Genomic DNA, 13,985 nt, shown 5'->3' with positions numbered 1-13,985 from the left:
TCATCTCAGAATCCTCCCTTTTTGCATTCTTTTTGCCTAATCAAAGGGCTAGAATTTTGCTTGTACCTAAGCAAGATGGTCTCTGATACTTGACTCTATCAAGAGGTACATAGGCATGTTCTCTAATAGAGATATGGATAGAAATTAAAAGTCAAATTCCTCTCCTAATGTCATTAATAGAGAGAGCCAGACCAACTCTGGACACTCAACTTTTTACACTTGCTTCCTGGACCTCAGGGTAAACACTGCTCCGATTTTCAAATGTTCACTTTTCAATACTATGTATGGACTCTCTTTTCTGAAATATAATTTCTTAGCTCTCAAGAGCTAATTCTTTGCACCCACTCTAAGGTATTCGTGCACACAGCTCATCCTAATCCCTCAGGGCTGTCTATCTTACTGCACACAAATTGCTGCTAGTGCCATGAAGGGATAAACATTTGCTATTGTATCATTGCTGTGGGACAGGAACATGGATCACTTATCTGAGTGGTTCTGGTTCAAAATCCTCCACAAACTTGAAGACATCTGAGGATTCTTTTGACTTGTAAGGGACATCCACAGGTTCCCATTCCCTTCTATGACTGTACGCTAATCAGTCATATTCTGCAACATGGGTCAGAGCCAATCAAAATCATGGCTCCTTTCTCTTGCAGCTTTTCTATTCTCTTTGGTGCTAAACTTGTTTCTCTTTCTCCATGTGCTTATTTTTAGGGATACTTATCATCAGTCCTTCCATGAGCTGTGAACAAAGCCAGCATTCTTCCCTAACCATACCAGCTGTTATTCTGCTCCATCCTCTCCCTAGCTGTATGTCTTAAGTTTTTCTTCTTTCTGTTTTGTCTCTGTGAGCTTACAGAACAGACACTGTCTTGAGATTTTCCATCACTCTTATGCTAAGGTTTCATTTTTCTAAAACTTGGTTTTTACATTTTGATTTCTTTTTTATTAACATGTATTCATTAGACATATTAGTGGGGCCCGATGTGATGTTTTAGCATATGCATACATCACGTCTGTACCAGCTGGTCCTCATCCCACTTTCCCTTCCACCCATCCTAGCTCTCTGGAAATCATGGTTCTACTTTGACATTTTTAAAGTTTCTACATATGAGATCATCCACAATGAGACACACCATTGTGCAACAAGAATCCATTCTTCATCATGGCTACGTATTTTCCTTTGCATATATACCCAGAAGTGAGGTAGCTGAATCACAGGCTTTTCCATAATGACTGAACCAACTTACATTTTTGCCAGCAGTGATCGAGAGCGCTATATCTTCACCAGCATTCACTCTTCCAGCCTTTTGCTAATAACTACTTTACTCTGAATGAGATGATACCTTGCTATCGTTTTGACTTTCATTTCTCTGATAGAGTGATATTGAGTACTTAAACATATCATTGTTGGTCATTCTGCATTTCTTTATTTGAAAAAAAAGTCTGTTGAGATCCTGTGGAAATTTTAAAATTCAGTTCTTCGTGGGTTTTGTTTTTGTTGTTGCTACCATTACTAATTTCTCTGAGCATCTTATAGCTCTGGATACAAACCCTCTGGATACAAACTCTCTGGCTCTGTGTCCCAGGGTGTGCATGCTTGTAAAGACACCTCAGTGGTCTTCCTGCCCTCTGGCTTCCAGGTGACTTTGGTCAGTGGGAAACATGGAAACTGGAGGGAGAAGGAGTGGAAAAGACGTTATTTGTTCTCCAGATAGGTCCCTGTTGGGTGGACATGGTTCCTGTCTCTGACATCAGACCTCAGCTTCCCACCCTTCCATCCTCAGGCTACTTACCCATTCTGTGAAGCGAGTTCATCGTGCATTGGTTACCAGCTTCTTTGGGTCTGGTGAGGTGGGATGCCTGTGTCCAACAGGTTGCACACAGCAGGTTTCTCACCTACAGATAGGCAGCAAGGGACACCATAAATCTAGTATTCATTGCTAGTTGGCTCTCCAAGGTTCAAGGGCTGCCTGAGATAGCTGGCTGACTCACTGGTCCTAAAGGACCCCAGCAAAGCCTATCCTGAAATTTTTCTACCAGTACAACACAACCTTCCATTTTGCAGTAAGAGTTTCATTCTGCTCAAGGTATATGGAGTACATAGGCCTTATTCACCTTCCTGTCCCCACAGGGGGTTGGAAGGGCCATTGTTTGATTACAGGAAGTAGAGACAGAATAAGGGGAGCTAAGTGCTTAGCCACTTGTGTTTTTTCTGCTTTCTCAGGGACCTGGATCCAGTGCATCTAGGTTTGTTTTGTCTGGATGCTTCCTGGGAAAGGAGCTTGTTTTGTGACTTCCTCTGCCATGGTTTTAAGTTTTTGCTTTCCCTGGATGCTTCGTCATCTGTAATTCTTTGTTCTTCAGCTTCCAGTTCCTGTAAACATCAGCTGTGAGCTTGCATCTTTCCATTCATTTTTTTTAAAGATTAATTTATTTATTTTATGTATGAGGACACCATAATTATCTTCAGACACACCAGAAGAGGGCATCAGATCCCATTACAGATGGTTGTGAGTCACCATGTGGTTGCTGGGAATTGAACTCAGGACCTCTGGAAAAGCAGTCCGTGCTCTTAACCACTGAGCCATCTCTCCAACCCATCTTTCCATCCTTGTGGATAGCAATTGCATGCTGACATATATCCACCATACCCCTTTAACTGTATGGGCTTGAGCCTCTTTTTATTGCTTGCCCGTGTTTCACTGCTGAATGAAAAGAAGAATGGAGGTGTCAACACCTCTGTGTGAACACTTAGTCAGCTCCTCTGCCAGAGACTGGGATCTATTATTCTTCCTATGGATGTTTGCACGTTGTTTAGAAATGGAAGCTGTTGCAGGATATGACTTAATTTGTCAGTCATTATACTTTCATGGCATTGTCTTTACATTTGACTAGGAGAATGGAGGTGTTGAACACTCACTTTTGCCTGCTCCTAAAAAGGAGGCCATAGTTATAAATATGACTTTCTTGGCTGCAAAATACTGAATTGCTTCCAGAATTATTTTCCTTTCTGAGAATTTCTAGGGATATCCCCATCTATCCAGAAATTAGTTCTGCTCACTTAGGAATTCATTGCTTGTGAAGCCCAGACCACACAATAACCTTGAGCTGGCGGTTTCCACCAGGGTGCCACACCTCTTTTCCTGGAGGTACCGGAAGTACTGCTACCTGTGAAAACAGGCTTATGATCTCCAGATCAGAGGACAAAGGGCTCTGTCTCTGACCCTCAGTCCAGTCATCCTGAGGAGGTGAGAGACCAGCGCTGGTCTTGGACACATGAGAGTATGGTTTTTGAGCGTATTTTTGCATCCTAACTTACCTTCTGCCCTGGTAAGGCAGAACTTGGACTCGTCTGCTCAGACTCAGACTTCCAGAGATGAGGCTCCCATCGAGTGGCCATATCTACTTACTCACAGTGGCGCCAAGCTGCTTCTACTAACACTCCCACTCTCTTCCCTAACAACCCCACCCTCGGTAGAGAGCTCCTGCTCCAAGACTCTGCTCTGTCTAACTAGCCTCCTCTGCTGGCCCCTTAGTGCAGATGAGCAGAGCTTCATTCCCTGTCATGATGAGCTTATGGCTTTAAAACTGCCAACACCTAGGCTTCCTGAGATCAATCCCACTCACTATCTACACTTCTGTAGTCCAGAAACCCACGGGAACTTGAGATTGCCCCACTGTTTCCCTTTACAGACTTTCTTCCCTCCCGTGTAAATGAAAGAACACTGAGATACAGAAAGGAAGACTATTGCTTATTCCCAAAGCCACTGGATAACCATATTCTGCCGGTAAGTACAATGGAACAAGTAGAAAACAAATTAAAGTTGAAGGTCTCCAAAGTGAATGTCACACGATGTTATGAGGAGAGAAATTATAGCGTTCCTTTATTTATTTATTTATTTATTTATTTATTTATTTATTTATTTATTGGTTTTTCGAGACAGGGTTTCTCTGTATAGCCCTGGCTGTCCTGGAGCTCACTTTGTAGACCAGGCTGGCCTCAAACTCAGAAATCTGCCCGCCTCTGCCTCCCAAGTTCTGGGATTAAAGGCATGCGCCACCACCACCCGGCATCCTATTTATTTTTAATCGTGTGCTTAAAAACAATCTGTACATACACATTGACAATCAAACAATCAATCAATAAATAAATGCTACAGTTCATGATCAAATATCCTTTTTTTCTAAATAGGGTACAGATTTATTAGAGTAGGCAGAGCAGCAATGTCCACAAGATGGATCTGGGAAGACAAGAGACCTTAGTCACTATTGACTAATGATGTGAGATGATTTAGTAATCTCACTTGAAGGTTTCTGTGTAAGTGTCATGCTTATGCAGCCAGCACATTACTGAGTCATCTCCCCAACTCAGTGTTAAAGTTATTCATGAGAGACATTACTTTTCTTTGGTTGTCTTCAAATTTTGATAGTCTATATGCCAACATATTTGATTCGGGTTAGTTCACAAACCGAACAGACACACGTGTCTGACAGCTACCATATTGGATGGTGTTGATCTCAAGTGGTCTAAGAGTTTCAAGTGATCTCTTGTGATTTAAATCTTAAGGAACCATAAGAATTTAAAGCTCATTTCTCATGCTATCTTTATGTTTTCAGTGGGACCCATAAATGAAAGCTCCAAAAAGTTATTTTCTCCCACTAAATTGTTATTGAGCCCAATTCCCTTCCCTCACATGCACAGCTGTCTGCACGGAAGAGCTACTCCTTCCCTTCCCTGCAGTCACCTCAAAGGAATCTATTTTCTTCCCTGAAGTTTAAAAGGCAAATCTTCATCAATCTGAAGCTGAAGCAAAGTAGCCCTCCTGTACCAACGTCCATTGCATCTGCTTTACAACACTGCCCAGGCTCCTATACAACCAAATTGTTTTATGGAGAAAGGATATTTCTCATCTCTATTATACTAGTCAGCTTTGTGTTACTGTGACAAAATGCCAGAGATAGGAAATTTAAAGGAGGGAAGGTTTCTTTGGGCTCATGGTTTTAGTCTCCTGATCCTGACACTGAGACGTATGATAAGGCTATAAATCACAGTGGAGAATATGTTGGAGGAAGCTGCTCACCTGTGGCAGCTGGTAAGCAAAGAGAAAAAGAAAGAACCAGAATCCAAGGGTGTGTCATCAACAACATAAATCCCTTTCACTGGGCCCAAGCTCCTAAAGGTTCTACCACTTCCCAATAGTGCCACATGTAGGGACCAAGACTTCAAACTATGGGTGCTGGAGAGGGAGACTCCAATCCAAAGTACCCAACACAGGGATGGATGCTCGCAACATGAAAGTTCAGTTCCCGGACAGAATCATTCAAGAAAGAAGCAGAATGAGACATAACAGCCAAGACCTAAGCCATGATGTGATTGTAGCCTAAGCTTAGAAGGGGGCCACCCATCATTTTCTCAACATTCTGCTTGTCATAGACCACGCTCGTTGGGGAATCTCTACATGGTAGAGACTAGTAGACATCTCTTAGAGGCTAGTTATAGAGTAAGAAATGGAACACAGAACTTAAAGACAAGACAATGTAAGTTTCAAATTTACACCCTAAGTCACAGGCCTTGGTATCCTATCCAGTGGAAGTCAAGCCCTTCAGATTCTCAGCACTGCATCTTCTGGGCACACTTACAGGGCAGCTTGCTACTGTAGAATCATTTCTTACCCATTGCCCTGTGGTATTATACGAGTTCCACTGAGTGAATCAGGGCCAAATTCCAATAGGTGAGTGCCTGGCCCCAACAATAGAGAAGTGTCTCTTGCTTAATAAGGAGAAACCTAGCTCCATTTACTGAGTGAATGGATTCATTCTTAAACCTATCAGCATCCAGTCTCCCTATGGCTGACAGCAATTAAACACATAGCCATACAGAAACTTAAAGTGAGCATTGGACTCAAAAACTGAGAAGATAGTAAATTTTAGGTCAACCTAGGTGAGCATAGCTATAAATGGCAGCCACATCAAAATTCTGATGCTATTCACCTAAAACTTAGATGTTGTAGAGATCTGAGAGTCTTGGGAGGCAAACCCAGAGAATTTCCAGAAAATTGAAAGAAAAGATGCTTTGTCTCCATACAGATAAAGAAGAAGGGACTCACAGGCTATGACAACATAGAACAAGACAGCCATAGGCAGCAGTGGCTGTTCCATCAGATGGATCAAAGGCATGGATTGGATCAATGCAGAATGCGGGATGCTCTTGCTGACTCTGAGCTGAGTGGTCCAGAGTGAGGTCTAGGGGAAATGTAGCTGGGGAGGAGTGATGTCAAGGTTCAGAATCCAGAGCAGAGTTCCAAGGTGCTGGGCAGCCTCAGACACATAAGTTTAACACACCATCTTGGTGCCTAGTGTGTGAGAATGTTTCCATCATGCCACACTTCCTGGACCCAGAGCTATTTCGGTTCAGAACTATGCAGAGAATCTCCAGCTTCTGCCTCCTGGCCTTCCCCACCTGCCTTTGTTTTTACTTTCCAGGGCTTCTATTACCCATGTTCAACCATAGCCCCAAAATATTAAGTGGAAAATTCCAGAATAAAGAATCCATAAACCATAGTACATTTTATTGCCATGTATTAGCATAATGATTCATTTCATTATTAGTTATTGTAAATCTTGTTATACCTGATTGATAAATCAAAGTTCATCATATATATACATATATATGTATGTATATATATGTATATATATATATATGAAAAATATCAGTTCATGTGTGTGTGTGTGTGTGTTCTAGCATCTATAGGACACTTTAGGAAGTATCCCACATGGATGGAGGGTGGCTGTATTTTTTTGCATGACAGACGGGAGAAAATGGGCTTTGTTAAGAGGAAGGGGAGAACCTTGCATACTGGGTAACAGACGAAAGGTCTGATTTACTCCTTAAATCTAGCTTGCTATATTCCATGTGCTTTTCCACATAGGTTTGAGAATCTATCAATTTTCCACCTACTGTATGATTTGAGGTCTCTGCTGGGTGAGCTTTTAGAATTACCCACAAGCTGTTTAATTTCATGATGAGTAAGAGATCTGGCTATATTGGGTTACTCTATTGAGACCCTGGTTCTGTTCTAGTCATGGCCATTAAATTGTTGAGTGACCTGGCCAAAAGCTGTCACATCTCTTTGTAACTTTGTGTCCTTACTGGGTAACCAGTTTCTGCAACAGAAAAGCCAAGTGCTCTTAGGTTTGCCTTGGAACATTTTTAGAGTGCATGTGGCTAAGAACACTGTATCTTTCAGGCAGAAAGCACTTTAATGAGGGTAATTGATTGTGTTCCGGAACTACCTGTAAAACAGAAACATTGTAACAGAAGAGAACACTGCCCAGTGCTGGGAATGCTGTCGTGGACAGAGGTGAACCTGGGCTTTCTAAATTACTTTGGCAAGTCTGACTATCTGAGATCTGAGCTACTTTCACACAAAAGAGCTAGGAAGGCTTCTTCTCCCAGCAGGAGACACAACACTCAGAGTCTTAGAGACCGAACTCTGCAGAAGCTTAAACAATGGTGACACACTGTCTCCTACCTTAGGAACACTCAAGGTGTCAGCAAGGTTGAAGTCTTCTCAGGATGAGGAAGAGAATCTTTTCCAGAACTCTGCTGGAGCCTGGTTGTTTACTGAGCATGTTTGGTGTGTATTGACCTGCTATCTCTTTTCACTTTCTTGGTGCCACCCTTCCCCCAGGAAAATCAGAACAATTTATAAATAAAATCAGGGACACTCTTGTATGGAGGTTGGCTTTCTCCCGCAGAGCTTGCTGTCAAACCATGAAGACTTGAGACCTAGATGGCTTCATGGGAAGCAGGGCATGCCATCTAGGGCTCTCCCAATGTGTAGAATATAATACCGTGGAAAAACGCCATCTATCTATCTCAGCACTCATGCATTAAGCTGGGAGCCCGAGGGACAACAGCCACTGTTAGATTAATGAGAGGTAAAGTCTACCACATATAAAACCTGACAGCTAGAAAACATATCTATCAGAACTCTAGGGGCTGGGGAAAGGAGAAACAGAGTTTCCCGTGAGAACCAGTTACCATGAGCCAGCACCCATCCCCTGCCCCCGCCCCTACCCCAGCACTCTTCCCTGCACCATGAGCATTTGGTCAGAAGTCACACTACTTATATGGGCTGATAAAACTTCTTGCAAAAAAAGAAAAAAGATGGTTCAAAAAACCCTAGACTAATATCACCACCAGGCATATTTTGTGTTTAGATTTACATATATCTCAAAATGTCTAGCAACAAAACTGTACATACAATGGATTTTTTAAAACTATGTGATTGAACAGACTAATAAATAGTGAATGGAGAACCAGAAGATTGGTCTAAACAAGCCATTCATGCATGGGCTCATGAAACAGAATTGGAAAATATGAGAGAAAGGTTAATTAAGGGAGAGAAAGAGCTCATGCACTGAGGTGTGTCTGGTGAAACACCTGTAGCGATGAGTATTCTAACTAGCCACAGGTGGTTACTGCAGGGGAGCCACCACTTTAACTGCTCTCTAATCATTGTTCCAGAAGGGGATGATTGGGGGTGGGGGAGAAGAGGTATAATCCAAGAGCTAATAGCTGAGAATTTTCCAGAACTAACCAGTCATACTAATATTTATCCTAGAAATTCCTGACGTCATCTGGTTTCTGTTCCTGTAACAAAATACCCAAGTCAGGGTAGCAGTTCTAGAGAGTCAAGGTGTCCAGAGGGTCACCAGCACCTCCTCAGTTACTTGGAGGCCTATGGTCACTTTCAAAGTCACACCCTCAATCCTACCTAAGAACCTCCACTTACAGGCTCCTGCAGCTCTCTGTGCTGTTTTCCTGGACATCAAGCCTGCATCTCACATACAGGGACACATGCGAACCATGTTTGAACATGTCTGAGCATTCTCTAAATCTATGTCAGAGGATTACAAATAAAGGACATGTTAAACCTTTGGAGGCAAACTGTGGAAAAAAGTGAGGAGATAGTTACAAAGTAGCCAGTGAGAGGGTAATAGTTACAAGGTAGCCAGTGAGAAGGCCCTATCACCTGCTAGGGATATAGGATGTGGATTGATCTGTGTTTTGTTTTTCTCATGTGTGTGTCTCTTTGTGTGTGTGTATCTGTCTGTCAGTCCATTTATCTGTCTGTGTGCTCATGTGTAGAGGCCAGAGGTCAATGTCAAATACTTTCCCTAATCCTTTTCCACTTATGTTTTGAGATATGGTGTCTCATGAAACCTGGAGCTCCCCAAGTCAGCTAGACTAACTGACCAAGTCCCAGGGAAGTCCCAGGAGTCTCTTCTCCCTGCCTTCCCAGTGCTGGGATTCCTGGCCATGTTCCCTGTGGGGCAAGTGGATGGCACTACCAGACAGAAGAACTGGAAAGACTGAGTAGACTTAGACCCTGGGGTATCTCAGAATTGAGAACAGCAGGCAGGGAGCCAGTTCTTTTCGAAACTACCTGATCTGGAACATGTATCCATGATGCCCAACTGAGAAGACCATGGCAATTGGTCACAAAACCTGGAGTTCTCCATGTTAATGAGGTATCTAGATAGGCCACAAGGGTTCGACCAATGAGCTTCCCTTCCTGGGCATTCCTTCCTGTAAAAGGTATTTAATTCCTGCTTCACCATGAGTAATGTGTATGTATGCACATTCGCCATCAAATAAGACAGTTTGGACAAGCAAGGACCATCTACTTCATCAAGGATTGCTGCAGGGGTGGAGTGAGGGGGGGCTTCATCTAAAAGACTCATGCCTAAATCTCCCTGAGAAGGCCTTCTCTCTTTCAGCCCCTCCATACTCTCAGTACTTACTCAGAACCAAACTGGATGCCCCTGCCCCACCCTCCAGTCCTGGGCTCAGCCTTCCCCTTCCTGCCTGGTGTGTAGAGAGATGCCTTGAGAGGAACCACAGACCTTCAGACCCTGTTCCCAACTCCCAGTGGTTTGCCAGCAGGACCTGGGTACACAGGAGACTGGGTACTCCAGCATCCATCTCAGACTCTGCTGTTTCTCATCTGGGTAATCATGGACTGGTACCCCTATTATATAGACTGTGTTCTGCCTCCCCTGAACACTTTGATGTCCATGCTCCAGCACCCCAGTTGCAAGGCAGCCACGCAGCTAAGCAGTTCCCCAGCATCTGGCTGTTATGCTGAAGCTGGGAATTGAACTCGGGTCCTCATGCTTGTGCAGAAAATACCTTGCCAACTGAGCTGACTCCCCAGCTCCTCATGAGTATACCTCATCTGCAGTGGTGAAAATTCCTAGGCAGAGGAGTAATATCTAAGGCACAGTCAGAGAAAATAGGCAATCCACAATATTTTATCCTGTTGAAGGGGAGGGGAAACATTAATGAACAAGGGGTTACAATTTTGAGGGCAGCCTGGGCTACATAGTGGGACTCCATCTCAAAAGAATAAAGAAATAAACAAAAAAATTGAGCAAGGCCAAAATAAAGGCGAACCACAAGTTTATCCCAGAGAGACTGCCATTAAGGAAACTTCTGGAAGATCCCTACTGACAGGAGAGAAATTATGTCAAATAAAAGACCTGAGAGGCTGGTAGGAGTGATGGAGAAAGACAAAGATTAGTGTGTATAAGAGCAGCGTCTAGCTTATGTAGGAGAGAAATGTAGAGATTACAAAACAAGAACATTTAAGTTGCTAGAGGACTGATCTGAGCTGCAGACATGAGCTCTAGTCCTTGCCTGTTTCAAGGGAATGGTAGCCACTAAGGAGACACTAAAGACTACCTCCCAGAGAGCTAGAGACTAAAATGGAGGAGAGAAGCACAATAGAGAGAACCTGTGAAGAAGAAATGGTACAGTTGAGCAGTGTGGTTGTCAAGTATGGTCAATGGGACCTGTATGAAGATGGAGAACAGAGTTTTTTGGAGTGTAGGGAATATTAATGCACGTTGGAAATTGGAAAGCTCCAGTACTGTTGTCTCAAAAGACTGGACTTGGGAATGAATACAGGTGCTTACATGAATAAGGCCTGTGATTGGTCCTCAGCACTGCGAACAGGTGATCAGAGTTACACATCAATATCAGCTCACAAACACATTTAGAAACAGCATAATGATTTAATTTAAAAAGGGTTTCTTTATGTTGGCTCGTTATATTTTATGTGTATGAATATTTTGTCTTCCTGTATGTCTGTGTACTGCTTTCATGCCTGGTGACTATGGGAGCCAGAGGGAGGTGTCAAATCCCTTGGAGCTGGAGTTGCAGATAATAGTGAAGCACTATGTGGTTACTGGAAATCAAGTCTGGGGCCCTCTGCAGGAGCAGTCCATGTTCTTCTGCCCTCGCTTACTTGGAAATGGAACATGCACATGTGCATTCACATGTGCTTCCAAATAAATTATGTGTCATAAAAGAAATCTCAATGAAAATGTGAAAGGACTCAGTACTGAATAGTACTGAACCTTTTAAAGCCAAAGCCTGAGAATGCCGCGAAGCAAGTCTTTATAAAGTTAGTGCTCACAGTCCCAAGGCAGGCAGGTCTGTAATTACACAAAGCACCAAACTGAGAACTTAGAAAATATACAGTAAAATGAATCCCTCCAAAAAGGAGGAAGAAATGAACAAATCTCTATTAATATGACATGTCACAGTTATGTCATTCAACAAATATTCATTGTGTACTGTGTGCATTATGAAAGAAAAGAAGGCAAAACCCCTAGCCCTCAAACTTCCTTTCTCATGGGGGAGTAGTTAGCATACAAGAAAATGAATGAATGAAATCATTTCAAGTCGTAGGATGATTTACCATTAATGGTAAGGAAGCACAACAAAAAAGTATAGAGCACATTTTACACTGCAGGCTGTCTTCCAAGGACAGGAACCTGGGTAGCCATTAGGAAATATAAAAAGCCCACATCCTGCATGATTAGAATGATGGAGGACTCTCAGTGATTACTTTCCTGCAAATGGCCATTTGTGGTCTGATCGGGGCTCTCAACTGGGACACTGCCAATATGAACCAAAGGATAAAGCCAACCAATCATCTCTTTCTAAGATTGCCTCCAGAAACTCTTTTGGAAACTTTTGCCAATTCCAATTCCCAGTCTGTCCTCCAACTCATGTCTTCATGTTTCCCTTGGATGTCCTAACCTCCTAGAGACCTACCAGCCTTCTTTGGGATGTTCTCTTAGGCCCTGACCACTGTCCTTCATGTCCTTCAAACAACTGTCATGCCTTGTCTTCCAAAGGCATGGTGGGATAGACAGATGTTGGAGAGGAAGTCACAGAGCCAATCAGGGTATCCAGCTCCGTGTCTTCATCTGGGAATGTGGTTGTCACTGTGACGTCTGCAGAAACTTCCGGTGCCCTGGATCTCATGATCTGGAGGGATCCTGAAAACGTACCACTGTAGGACAAGGTCTAACATTCTCACTTTTCTAATGTTAACTATGACCCCAAAGAAGCATGGATCCCTGAGCCTTTTAGGCTGTGTAGGATGGTGAGATGGAGGTGAAGGGAGGGGCTGTGTGAGGAGACCCTGTGGCTTCCACCAGGGGGGCAACACCAAGTATAGGTGAGGTTGGGAAAACTAGCAAGCATTTACAGAGAAAGTGCTGTTCCGGGAGGGATCTGAAGGCCATGGGATGACTTCACTAAGTAATGGAGAGGCCCTTCCAGACCAGAGAGCTAGATGAACATCAAGGAGATGTGAAATAGAGACTGCAGAAATTAGCTAATCGGCGAGCGAGTGTCAGTATTGAGCCCTGATAGGACCTGTCTTGTGGTTTGACTATGGAATGTCCCCTATAGGCTCCTGTGTTTGAACAGTTGATCTCAAGCAGGTGGCGTTGTTTTAGTAGGTGGAGTCTATGTGGAAGAAGTGGTTCTTCTTGAGAAGGAGACCCTGGTCCTGCTTCTTGCTGAGTTTACTGCTGCCTGAGCTGCCAAGATGTGAGGAACAAGTTATGCAGCAAGCTCCCATGACCACTAATGGAGTTCTTTTGGCTGCATCTTCCCCACTGGGATGGACTGTATCCCTTTGAATCATAAGCCAAAGTAAGCGACCCCTCCCTCAAATTGCTTCTGCTGGGGCTTTTGGTTAAGATCCGCAGGGAGAGTCACGGATGCAGCAGCTAAGCACATCAAAGTGCTCTTTCCTACCCGATGTGTACTGTGTGCTTTAAATACTTTAAAAGGTGTCTTCACCAAGTTGATTCCCTAAGCTTTATTGAGTTTTACCCTAATCCTCAGTTTACAGATGATGAAAGCAAGTCTCAGGGGGAATTCTGCAGGGGTGAAGCTGGGGCTCAAATGCTGATCTAACCAGAGCTGTAACTGATACCAGGAATAGAAAATTCAACTGGGCTGCTACAGAGAAAGAAAGCAAGAAGACTGAGCTGGGGGATCTAGGGAGAGAGTCAGCAGATGTGAGAAGCGCTGTGTCTGTGACACAGGAAGTCGTGAGTCAGGCGACTCTGGTGGTTTAGTGCCTCTTAGGAGGGAAAATGTTCGTAATGAAAGCTCTGCTTGACAGATGATAATGGCCCTAGAGGGAAGCATGAAGGAAGACAAGTGTGTACTCTGCATTATCCGAAGTGCAGTTACTGGAGAAAGCCGAATGGCATGAGGCTTGTCACTCTGTCTCTAGGGGAAGCGGCCTGTGGAGTGTACAGTGACAGGCTGGTAAGCTGGCATTAAAAGATTGAGCATATGCATGCACGCGCGTGCGCGCACACACACACACACACACATACACACACACAAACATACACACACACACACTCCTTCCATGCATGACCCATTCACTGGCCTTGAATTTGGGAAAGATGTGCACACTCAATCTTGCAGCATCTCCAGTGAGTCTCGGCACACTCTAAGGAAGGCCTTACAGCAGACCTTGAAGTGCACAGATGCCACAAGTGTGGTGAACTCATGCACTCACTAGCTGATTTCCTGACAGGATGTTCCTCCTCCTCCTCCTCCTCCTCCTCCTCCTCCTCCTCCTCCTCTTCCTTCT

General features: G+C 43.7%; 1 long non-coding RNA gene across 1 annotated transcript in view; it reads right to left on the bottom strand.

Moving 5' to 3' along the window:
• Window positions 1-1,419: 1,419 nt before the first annotated feature.
• The window catches only part of LOC116082425, a 14,423-nt gene continuing 1,857 nt past the window's right edge, over window positions 1,420-13,985 (bottom strand). The window contains exons 2-3 of the long non-coding RNA XR_004115295.1: window positions 1,797-1,899; window positions 1,420-1,672 (exon numbers count right to left, since the gene is read on the bottom strand). This is a non-coding gene — a long non-coding RNA (uncharacterized LOC116082425). The remainder of the gene's footprint in view (window positions 1,673-1,796; window positions 1,900-13,985) is intronic.

Source organism: Mastomys coucha, unplaced genomic scaffold (genome assembly GCF_008632895.1).
Source record: "Mastomys coucha isolate ucsf_1 unplaced genomic scaffold, UCSF_Mcou_1 pScaffold7, whole genome shotgun sequence".
Classification (NCBI taxonomy): Eukaryota; Metazoa; Chordata; class Mammalia; order Rodentia; family Muridae; genus Mastomys; species Mastomys coucha.
Note: the sequence above shows the minus strand (reverse complement) of the source record. Positions and strands in the feature narration are given on the sequence as shown.